This window comes from Arachis stenosperma, chromosome 4, assembly GCF_014773155.1.
Source record: "Arachis stenosperma cultivar V10309 chromosome 4, arast.V10309.gnm1.PFL2, whole genome shotgun sequence".
Classification (NCBI taxonomy): domain Eukaryota; kingdom Viridiplantae; phylum Streptophyta; class Magnoliopsida; order Fabales; family Fabaceae; genus Arachis; species Arachis stenosperma.
Genome location: NC_080380.1, coordinates 80,839,024 through 80,850,230, shown reverse-complemented (window position 1 = coordinate 80,850,230; position 11,207 = coordinate 80,839,024). Strand labels below are relative to the sequence as shown.

The 11,207-nt window shown below is 37.9% G+C and overlaps 1 non-coding gene across 1 annotated transcript; it reads right to left on the bottom strand.

Annotated features, from left to right (window-relative positions):
* Positions 1 to 10,164: 10,164 nt before the first annotated feature.
* LOC130978286 (small nucleolar RNA R71) lies at positions 10,165 to 10,268 on the bottom strand. Its single transcript, XR_009085938.1, has one exon. It is a non-coding gene; the product is annotated as a small nucleolar RNA R71 (small nucleolar RNA).
* Between the last annotated feature and the right edge of the window lie 939 nt (positions 10,269 to 11,207).

Sequence of the window (11,207 nt, the reverse complement as noted above, 5' to 3'; positions counted from 1 at the left end):
GTTATGATTTGAAAAATAATTTAAAAAGATTTGATTTTAAAAATTAATGACTTGGCTAACAAGAAAAGATATGATTTAAACATTAAACCTTTCTCAACAGAAAAGGCAGCATACTTGAAATGTTGAATCAAATCATTAATTGATAGCAAGTATTTTTGAAAATGGAAAGAAATTGATTTTGAAAAAGATTTGATTGAAAAGATATGATTTGAAAAAGATTTGATTTTGAAAAATTATGAAAACTTGAAAAAAAATTTGCATTAAAAACAAAATCTTCCCTCTTATGCCATCCTGGCGTTAAACGCCCAGAATGGTGCACATTTTGGCGTTTAACGCCCAAAGCACTACCCTTTTGGGCGTTAAACGCCCAGTCAAGCACCCTGGCTGGCGTTTAAATGCCAGTTTGCCTTCTTCACTGGACGTTTTGATCGCCCAGCTTTTTCTGTGTAATTCCTCTGCTGAATGTTCTGAATCTTCAATTCCCTGTATTATTGACTTGAAAAGACACAAATTAAATTTTTTTTTTTGGATTTTTAATAATCAAAATGCAACCAAAATCAAAGGACAATGCATGCAAGACACCAAACTTAGCAGTTTGTATACTACTGACACTAACAAAATGAGAATGCATATAACAAAACACTCAAGTCAAGAGAATTCAAAGATCAGAGCAAGGAAATCATCAAGAACAACTTGAAGACTAATGAAGACACATGAATGAATGCAAGAAGAACAGAAACATGCAATTGACACCAAACTTAAAATGAGACACTAGACTCAACATACAATATTTTTGGTTTTTATGATTTTGTAAAATTTTTTTTTTGGATTTTTCGAAAATTAAGTGAAAAAGAAAATAAAGGTATCAAAATTCTTAATGAGAATTCCAGGAATCATGCAATGTTAGTCTAAAGCTTCAGTCTAAAGGAATTAGACATGGCTAAGAACATCACCTTGAAACACTAGAATTCATTCTTAAGAATTCTGAAGATAAATACCTAATCTAAGCAACAAGATGAACCGTCAGTTGTCCATACTCAAAACAATCCCCGGCAACGGCGCCAAAAACTTGGTGCACAAAATTGTGATCACTACTTTTCACAACTCGAATAATCCCCGGTAATGAATCCAAAAACTTGGTGCTCAATACCATGGCATAAACACAACTTCGCACAACTAACCAGCAAGTGCACTGGGTCATCCAAGTAATAAACCTTACGCGAGTAAGGGTCGATCCCACGGAGATTGTTGGTATGAAGCAAGCTATGGTCACCTTGTAAATCTTAGTCAGCAAGACACAAATGGTTATGGATGGTATATGAATAAAGCATAAAGATAAAGATAGAGATACTTATGTAATTCATTGGTGAGAATTTCAGATAAGCGTATGGAGATGCTTTGTCCCTTCCGTCTCTCTGCTTTCCTACTGTCTTCATCCAATCCTTCTTACTCCTTTCCATGGCAAGCTGTATGTTGGGCATCACCGTTGTCAATGGCTACAGTCCCGTCCTCTCAGTGAAAATGTTCAACGCACCCTGTCACGGCACGGCTATTCAGCTGTCGGTTCTCGATCATGTCGGAATAGAATCCAGTGATTCTTTTGCGTCTGTCACTAACGCCCCACAATCGCGAGTTTGAAGCTCGTCACAGTCATTCAATCATTGAATCCTACTCAGAATACCACAGACAAGGTTTAGACCTTCCGGATTCTCTTGAATGCCGCCATCGATTCTAGCTTATACCACGAAGATTCTGATTAAAGAATCCAAGAGATAAACATTCAAGCCTTGTTTGCTTGTAGAACGGGAGTGGTTATCAGGCACACGTTCATAAGTGAGAATGATGATGAACGTCACATAATCATCACATTCATCAAGTTCTTGAGTGCGAATGAATATCTTGGAATAAGAACAAGCTGAATTGAATAGAAGAACAATAGTAATTGCATTAATACTCGAGGTACAGCAGAGCTCCACACCTTAATCTATGGTGTGTAGAAACTCCACCGCTGAAAATACATAAGAACAAGGTTCAGGCATGGCCGAATGGCCAGCCTCCCAATGATCTAGGATAGCATAAAACTACTCAAAAATAGCTACCCAGATGAAAATACAATAGCAAAAGGTCTTATTTATAAAGAACTAGTAGCCTAAGGTTTACAGAAATGAGTAAATGACAGAAAAATCCACTTCCGGGCCCACTTGGTGTGTGCTTGGGCTGAGCATTGAAGCATTTTCGTGTAGAGACTTCTCTTGGAGTTAAACGCCAGCTTTTGTGCCAGTTTGGGCGTTTAACTCCCATTCTTGTGCCAGTTCCGGCGTTTAACGCCGGGCATTCTTGAGCTAATTTGGAACGCCGGTTTGGGCCATCAAATCTCGGGCAAAGTATGGACTACATTGCTGGAAAGCCCAGGATGTCTACTTTCCAACGCCGTTGAGAGCACGCCAATTGGGCTTCTGTAGCTCCAGAAAATCCACTTCGAGTGCAGGGAGGTCAGAATCCAACAGCATCTGCAGTCCTTTTTAGTCTCTGAATCAGATTTTTGCTCAGGTCCCTCAATTTCAGCCAGAAAATACCTGAAATCACAGAAAAACACACAAACTCATAGTAAAGTCCAGAAAAGTGAATTTTAACTTAAAACTAATAACAATATAATAAAAACTATCTAAAACATACTAAAAACAATGCCAAAAAGCGTATAAATTATCCGCTCATCAAAGAACCACGTTAGCATTCACGTTAACTTAGTTAACGAGAACACTAACGTGGAATGGCAAGGAGCTTGCAACGTTAATGAGAAAAGTGATCACCAATAATGCTTGGGAAGCCATCCATAGCTCACGTTGATAGCCACGTTAACTAAGTTAACGTGGTAGTTAACGTAGAAGAAAAAGGGGAACTCCACGTTAACGAGAAAAGTGAACACTACTAACGTTGTGAAACTAGGAAATGCCCCACGTTAAGAGTCACGTTAACTTAGTTAACGTGAACTCTAACGTGGAAGAGAAGCAACAACGCCAACGTTAGTGACACTCACTTTTGTCACTAACGTTGGATCATTAGCATTGCCTACGATAATTCTCACCTTAAGATTGTTAACGTGAAAGTTAACGTGGAGTTGAAATTCAAAGAACCAACGTTAGTGACACTCACTTTTGTCACTAACGTTGGGAGATGGCTTCATTTACTACGTTAAGAGCCACGTTAATTTAGTTAACTGAGTCCAAACATAGGAACTTTAGGCAATAGGAGCGTTAGTGACAAAGGCGAGTGTCACTAACGCTCTCGAAGTTGAAGAACACCCACGTTAAGAGCCACGTTAGCTAAACTAATGTGAGACTTAACGTAGGGGCAAGAGGCAAGCCAACGTTAATGGGAAAAGGGAGTCCCATTAACGTTTGCGAAAAGGGGCACAAGCCAACGTTAATGGGAAAAGTGAGTCCCATTAACGTTGGCTAAAGATTGAATATGAGGCATTAGTAGTCACGTTAAGACTACTAACGTTGGAGTTAACGTGGGTATATAAGGGTGGAACGTTAGTGGAAAAAGTGAATGCCACTAACGTTCTCGCACCCAAAAATATGACTCAAAGTTAATCTCACTAAATGCCCAAGCCTAACTCATATTTCTCTGCAAGCTGGGCCCACTAAAGATGAGAACTGCTTCAACTCAAGGTCCAGAGCCAACATCCAAGACTTGAAGAACTCACTAGAAGATCATGAGGAGTAGTATATATAGGAATAGTTTTGAACTAGAGAGGAGCTTGGCACTTCTGGGCACTACTCTCTATAGATTTACTTTTTCTGCACTTTAGCATGGATTTTTCTTTTCTGCTATTTTTCATTTCTAGAGCTATGAACAACTAAACCCCTTTCATTGGGTTAGGGAGCTCTGTTGTAATTTGATGGATCAATTATAGTTTTTATTCTTCTTCTTCTTTCTTTTCTCTTGATCTTACTAGAAAGCTTTCAATCTTAATTCAATTGGTTAGTTGTCTTGGAAAAGAAACTCTCCATAATTGGATCTCCTTTGAGCCTTGAAAAAGGGATGAGGAGATCATGCTAGAAATGCTTTCTCATGTTGGACCAAATTGGGGTTTGGATGGATATTGTGACATGTAATCCTACCAACACTTTGATTTGGGAATACATGTGGTATAATCAGTGACCACACTTCATCTCTTCCTATGAGCAATTAAATCAAGGAATTGGGCAATTGTTCAAGCTTAGAGAGATTGGATTGCCAAGGAATTGGGATCCAATCACTTAAGATTGCCAAGGAGATCAATGAATGCATTGATTGAGGAAGAGATGATAATGAACTTGATCCGGAGAATGCAACATCTCCTGAACCCAATGATTTCCCAATATCTTATCTTACCCATTTTCTTTACTTTCTGCCATTTAATTTCATGCTTATTACCCCAACTCCCCATTTAAGATTCTGCACTTTAATTCCTGCTATTTACTTTCCACTCATTTAATTTTCTGCAAATTCCAAATCCAATTTCTGCTCAGCTCAACTAGAACTTTCTTCTAACTAAAATTGCTTGACCAATCAATCCCTGTGGGATTCGACCTCACTCTACTGTGAGTTTTACTTGACGACAATTCGGTATACTTGCCGAAGGGAAATTTGTTGACAGACAAGTTTTCATGCATCAAGTTTATGGCGCCGTTGCTGGGGAATAATTTTGAATCAACAATGATTAAGTTTGAAGATCACTAGATTGAGCATTTTTTTTCTTTTTGTTTAGTTTATTTAGTCAATTTCTGTTAGTTGTTTTGATTTCTTCCTTACCCCTACACCCCCTTAGTTTTGTTTCGTTCTTCATTTCTTTGTTTATTATAATTCTGCTCACTAACCCACTAACTGTTTGATAATTTGCGTCACTCAAACTAATAATTACTCTAACAAAACTAGTTTCAGCATTTCATCTCCTGCTGTGCAATCTGTTGTATGACAGGGAGAAGAGAAAGAGCTTCAACATCCTTTGATTCAGAACCTGAAAGAACCCTTTGGAGACGACGAAGGAAAACAAGAGGAAAAAGGATTATTGGTGCCGAGGAAGCAGAGGAAGAGTATTTTGAACACAACATGGAAGAGAATTTGGAGAACAACCATGAAGAGGAGGCTCATAATCAAGGCCATGCCAACCGTACCGGGCAAGAAAGGAGGGTCTTAGAATCCTATATCAATCCTAATCCTGGAAACTGTGGGAGCAGCATTCAGAAACCCACCATACATGCCAACAATTTCGAGCTAAAACCCCAGCTCATCACTTTGGTGCAAAATAATTGCTCATTTGGAGGAGGTGCTCAAGAAGACCCTAACCAACACTTGACCACCTTCTTGAGTATTTGTGACACGGTGAAGTCCAATGGAGACCACCCCGATGTCTATAGGTTGCTCTTGTTCCCCTTTTCACTCAGGGACAAGGCATCCAAGTGGCTTGAATCCTTTCCAAAGGAGAGCTTGACTAATTGGAAAGAGGTAGTGAACAAGTTTTTGGCAAGGTTTTACCCCCCTCAAAGGATCAATAGGATGAGAACTGAAGTGCAGACGTTCAGACAGCAACATGGGGAGACACTTTATGAAGCGTAGGAAAGGTTCAAGGATCTAACAAGGAGATGCCCACCAGAGATGTTTAATGAGTGGGTCCAACTTCACATCTTCTATGAAGGTCTTTCATATGAGTCAAAGAAGGTTGTGGATCATTCATCAGGAGGCTCTCTAAACAAGAAGAAAACCATTGAAGAAGCCATAGATGTCATTGAAACAGTTGCTGAAAATGACTACTTCTATGCATCCGAAAGAAGTAGCACCAGAGGAGTCATGGAGCTGAACCACATGGATGCCTTTCTAGCTCAGAACAAGATGATCACCACGCAGCTAGCAGATCTTACCAAGAAGGTGGAGGAGAACCAAATTACAGCAGCCATCACTTCATCACCAGCTCAAGAAGGAGCAAACATAGGAGAAGAAGGTGACTGGGAACAAGCCAACTATGTTGGAAACTCACCTAGACAAAGCCTTGATCCATACTCCAAAACTTACAACGCTGGATGGAGAAATCACCCCAACTTTGGATGGGGAAATCAACAAGATCAAGGGCAAGATCAGAGACGCCACAACCTCAACTCCAACAACCATGCAACTCATCAAAACACCTCATAGAGACATTACCAACACCTATCCAACCAATCTTCACAACCACCTAATCTCAACCCACCATGATAGACTCTCAAAGATTGAAGCTCTACTTGAAAGCTTATGCAGAGAAGTTCAAGACAACAAGGTGTTTAAGGAAGAGGTACGAGCCAACATCAAAAACCAAGGAGAGAACATCAAGAGGTTGGAGTCCTAAGTAGGGTACTGATGAGCGGATAATTTATACGCTTTTTGGCATTGTTTTTAGGTAGTTTTTAGTAAGTTCAAGCTACTTTTAGGGATGTTTTCATTAGTTTTTATGTTAAATTCACATTTCTGGACTTTACTATGAGTTTTTATGTTTTTCTGTGATTTCAGGTAATTTCTGGCTGAAATTGAGGGACTTGAGCAAAACTCTGAAAAAGGCTGACAAAAGGACTACTAATGTTGTTGGAATCTGACCTCCGTACACTCAAAATAGATTTTCTAGAGCTACAGAACTCCAAATGGCGCGCTCTCAACGGCGATGGAAAGTAGACATCCAGAGCTTTCCAGCAATATATAATAGTCCATACTTTATTCAGAAATTGACGACGTAACTTGGCGTTGAACGCCAAGTACATGCTGCTGTCTAGAGTTAAACGCCAGAAACACGTCATGATCCGGAGTTGAACGCCCAAAACACGTTATAACTTGGAGTTCAACTCCAAGAGAAGACTCAACTCGTGGATAGATCAAGCTCAGCCCAAGCATACACCAAGTGGGCCCCGGAAGTAGATTTATGCATCAATTACTTACTCATGTAAACCCTAGTAGCTAGTCTAGTATAAATAGGATAATTTACTATTGTATTAGACATCTTTTGACAGTTTAATCTCTTGACTGTTTAGTCTTTGATCATTCGGTCTTTTGATCATTCAGGGGGCTGGCCATTCGGCCATGCCTGAACCTTTCACTTATGTATTTTCAACGGTGGAGTTTCTGCACACCATAGATTAAGGGTGTGGAGCTCTGCTGTACCTCAAGTTTCAATACAATCACTATTACTTTCTATTCAATTCTCTTTTATTCTTATTCCAAGATATACATTACACAACACTTTGATGGATGTGATGATAAGTGACACTCATCATCATTCTCACCTATGAACGCGCGTGACTGACAACCACTTCCGTTCTACCTTAGGCCGGGCACGTATCTCTTAGATTCCCCAACAGAATCTTTGTGGTATAAGCTAGATAGATGGCGGCATTCATGGGAATCCGGAAGGTCTAACCTTGTCTGTGGTATTCCGAGTAGAATTCCGGTATTGAATGACTGTGACGAGCTTCAAACTCCTGAAGGCTGGGCGTGATGACAAACGCAAAAGAATCAAGGGATTCTATTCCAACTTGATTGAGAACTGACAGATGATTAGCCGTGCTGTGACAGAGCATTTGGACCATTTTCACTGAGAGGATGGGATGTAGCCATCAACAAGGGTGATGCCTCCAGACGATTAGCCATGCAGTGACAGCGCATAGGACCATTTTCCCGAGAGGATTAAAAGTAGCCATTGATGATGGTGATGCCCTACATACAGCTTGCCATGGAAAGGAGTAAGAAGGATTGGATGAAAGCAATAAGAAAGTAGAAATTCGAAAGGATTCTAGCATCTCCACACGCCTATCTGAAATTCCCACTATTGATTTACATAAGTATTTCTATCCCTATTTATTTTCTATTTATTATTAAATTTCGAAACCCATAACCATTTAATCTGCCTAACTGAGATTTACAAGGTGACCATAGCTTGCTTCATACCAACAATCTCTGTGGGATCGACCCTTACTCATGTAAGGTATTACTTGGATGACCCAGTACACTTGCTGGTTAAGTTGAATGAAGTTGTGATCATAAATTCCAATAGAGCCAATTTTTAAATCTCATGCAAATACAAAGAGGATCACAATTTCGTCCACCAAGTTTTTGGCGCCATTGCCGGGGATTGTTCGAGTATGGACAACTGACGGTTCATCTTGTTGCTCAGATTAGGTAATTTTCTTTTCAAAAATCTTTTTCAAAAATTTTTCTTTTCTTTTTCGTTTTTCCAAACTTTATTTTCGAAAAAAATTAATGAAAATACAAAAAAATCATAAAATCAAAAATATTTGGTGTTTCTTGTTTGAGTCTTGAGTCAATTTTTAAGTGTGGTGTCAATTGCATGCTTTAAAATTTTTTTTTGCATTTTTTGAAAACTCTCATGCATTCATACTGTTCTTCATGATCTTCAAGTTATTCTTGACAAGTCCTCTTGTTTGATCTTGATGATTTCTTGTTTTGTGTTGTTTGTTGTTTTTCATATGCATTTTTTGTTTGTTAGAGTCCATGCATTAAAGATTTCTAAGTTTGGTGTCTTGCATGTTTTCTTTGCATCAAAAATTTTTCAAAATTATGTTCTTGATGTTCATCATGATCTTCAAAGTGTTCTTGGTGTGCATCTTGACATTCATAGTGTTCTTGCATGCATCTTGTGTTTTGATCCAAAATTTTCATGTTTTGGGTCATTTTTGTGTTTTTCTCGTTCATCATTAAAAATTTCAAAAATCAAAAAAATATCTTTTCCTTATTTCTCTCCAAATTTTCGAAAATTTGAGTTGACTTAGTCAAAAAAATTTTCAAAATTAGTTGTTTCTTACAAGTCAAGTCAAATTTTCAATTTTAAAAATCTTATCTTTTCAAAATCTTTTTCAAAAATTATATCTTTTTCATTTTTTTTCTATTTTTCGAAAATTTCAAAAATCTTTTTCAAAATATTTTCAAAATCTTTTTCTTATCTTTATATCATATTTTCGAAAATTCACTAACAATTAATGTGATTGATTAAAAAATTTGAAGTTTGTTACTTTCTTGTTAAGAAAGGTTCAATCTTTAAGTTCTAGAATCTTATCTTGTAATTTCTTGTTTGTGAAGTAAGTAATTTCAAATTTTTGAATTAAATCTTTTTATCTTTTATCATATCTTTTTCAAAAATTTTATCTTTTTCAAAATTTGATTTCAAAATATCTTATCTAACTTCTTATCTTCTTATCTTTTCAAATTTGATTTTAATATCTTTTTCAACTAACTCTTTGACTTTGTGTTTGTTTCTTATCTTTTTCAAAACCACCTAACTACTTTTCCCTCTCTAATTTTCGAAAATATCTAACCTCTTTTTCAAAAATTCTTTTTGTTCTAAATTTTAGTTTTAATTATATTTTTTCTTTAATTTTCAAAAATTACTAACCCCTTTTTTTTAAAAATTATTTTCGAAATTCTCCCTCTCTTTTCTTATTCTATTTAATTATTTAATTACTAACACTTATCTTCACCTCTCTCCATCTAAATATCCGAACCCACTCTTCTACATTCTTCTCCCCTTTCTTTTTCTACTAACATAAAGGAATCTCTATACTGTGACATAGAGGATTCCTCTTCTTTTCTTGTTTTATTCTCTTTCATATGAGCAGGAACAGGGAAAAAGGCACTCTTGTTGAAATTGATCCTGAACCTGAAAGGACTCTGAAAAGGAAACTAAGAGAAACTAAATTACAACAATCCAGAAACAACCTTTCAGAAATTTTCGAACAAGAGAAGGAGATGGCAGCCGAAAACAATAATAATGCAAGGAGAATGCTTGGTGACTTCACAAAGCCAACGTCCAAATTTGATGGAAGAAGCATCTCCATTCCTGCCATTGGAGCCAACAACTTTGAGCTGAAACCTCAGCTAGTTGCATTAATGCAACAAAACTGCAAGTTTTATGGACTTCCATCTGAAGATCCTTATCAGTTTTTAACTGAGTTCTTACAGATCTGTGAGACTGTAAAGACGAATGGAGTTGATCCTGAAGTCTACAGACTCATGCTTTTCCCTTTTGCTGTAAGAGACAGAGATAGAATATGGTTAGATTCACAACCCAAGGATAGCCTGGACTCCTGGGATAAGCTGGTCACTGCCTTCTTGGATAAATTCTTTCCTCCTCAAAAGCTGAGCAAGCTGAGAGTGGATGTTCAAATCTTCAAACAAAAAGATGGTGAATCCCTCTATGAAGCTTGGGAAAGATACAAGCAGCTGACCAAAAGATGTCCATCTGACATGTTTTCAGAATGGACCATATTAGATATATTCTATTATGGTCTATCTGAATTTTCGAAAATGTCATTGGACCATTCTGCAGGTGGATCTATTCACCTAAAGAAAACGTCTGAAGAGGCTCAAGAACTCATTGATATGGTTGCAAACAACCAATTCATGTACACTTCTGAAAGGAATTCCGTGAATAATGGGATACCTCAGAAGAAAGGAGTTCTTGAAATTGATGCTCTGAATGCCATATTGGCTCAGAACAAAGTGTTGACTCAACAAGTCAACATGATCTCTCAAAATCTGAATGGATGGCAACATGCATCCAACAGTACTAAAGAGGCAGCTTCTGAAGAAGCTTATGATCCTGAGAACCCTGCCATGGCAGAGGTTAATTACATGGGTGAACCTTATGGAAACATCTATAACTCATCATGGAGAAATCATCCAAATTTCTCATGGAAGGATCAACAAAAGCCTCAACAAGGCTTTAATAATGGTGGACAAAATAGGCTGAGCAATGGCAAGCCTTTTCCTTCATCTTCTCAGCAACAGACAGAGAATTCTGAACAAAACACTTCTAATTTAGCCAATATAGTCTCTGATCTGTCAAAGGCCACTTTCAGTTTCATGAGTGAAACAAGATCCTCCATCAGAAATCTGGAGGCACAAGTGGGCCAGCTGAGTAAGAAAGTCATTGAAACTCCTCCCAGTATTCTCCCATGCAATACAGAAGAGAATCCAAAAGGAGAGTGCAAGGCCATTGATATAATCAATATGGCCGAATGAACAAGGTAGGAGGCGGACGAAAATCCTAGTGAGGAAGACCTCCTGGGACGTCCCTCAAGCAAGAAGGAGTTTCCTATTAAGGATCCAAAGGAATCTGAGGCTCATATAGAGACCATAGAGATTCCATTAAATCTCCTTCTGCCATTTATGAGCTCTGAAGACTA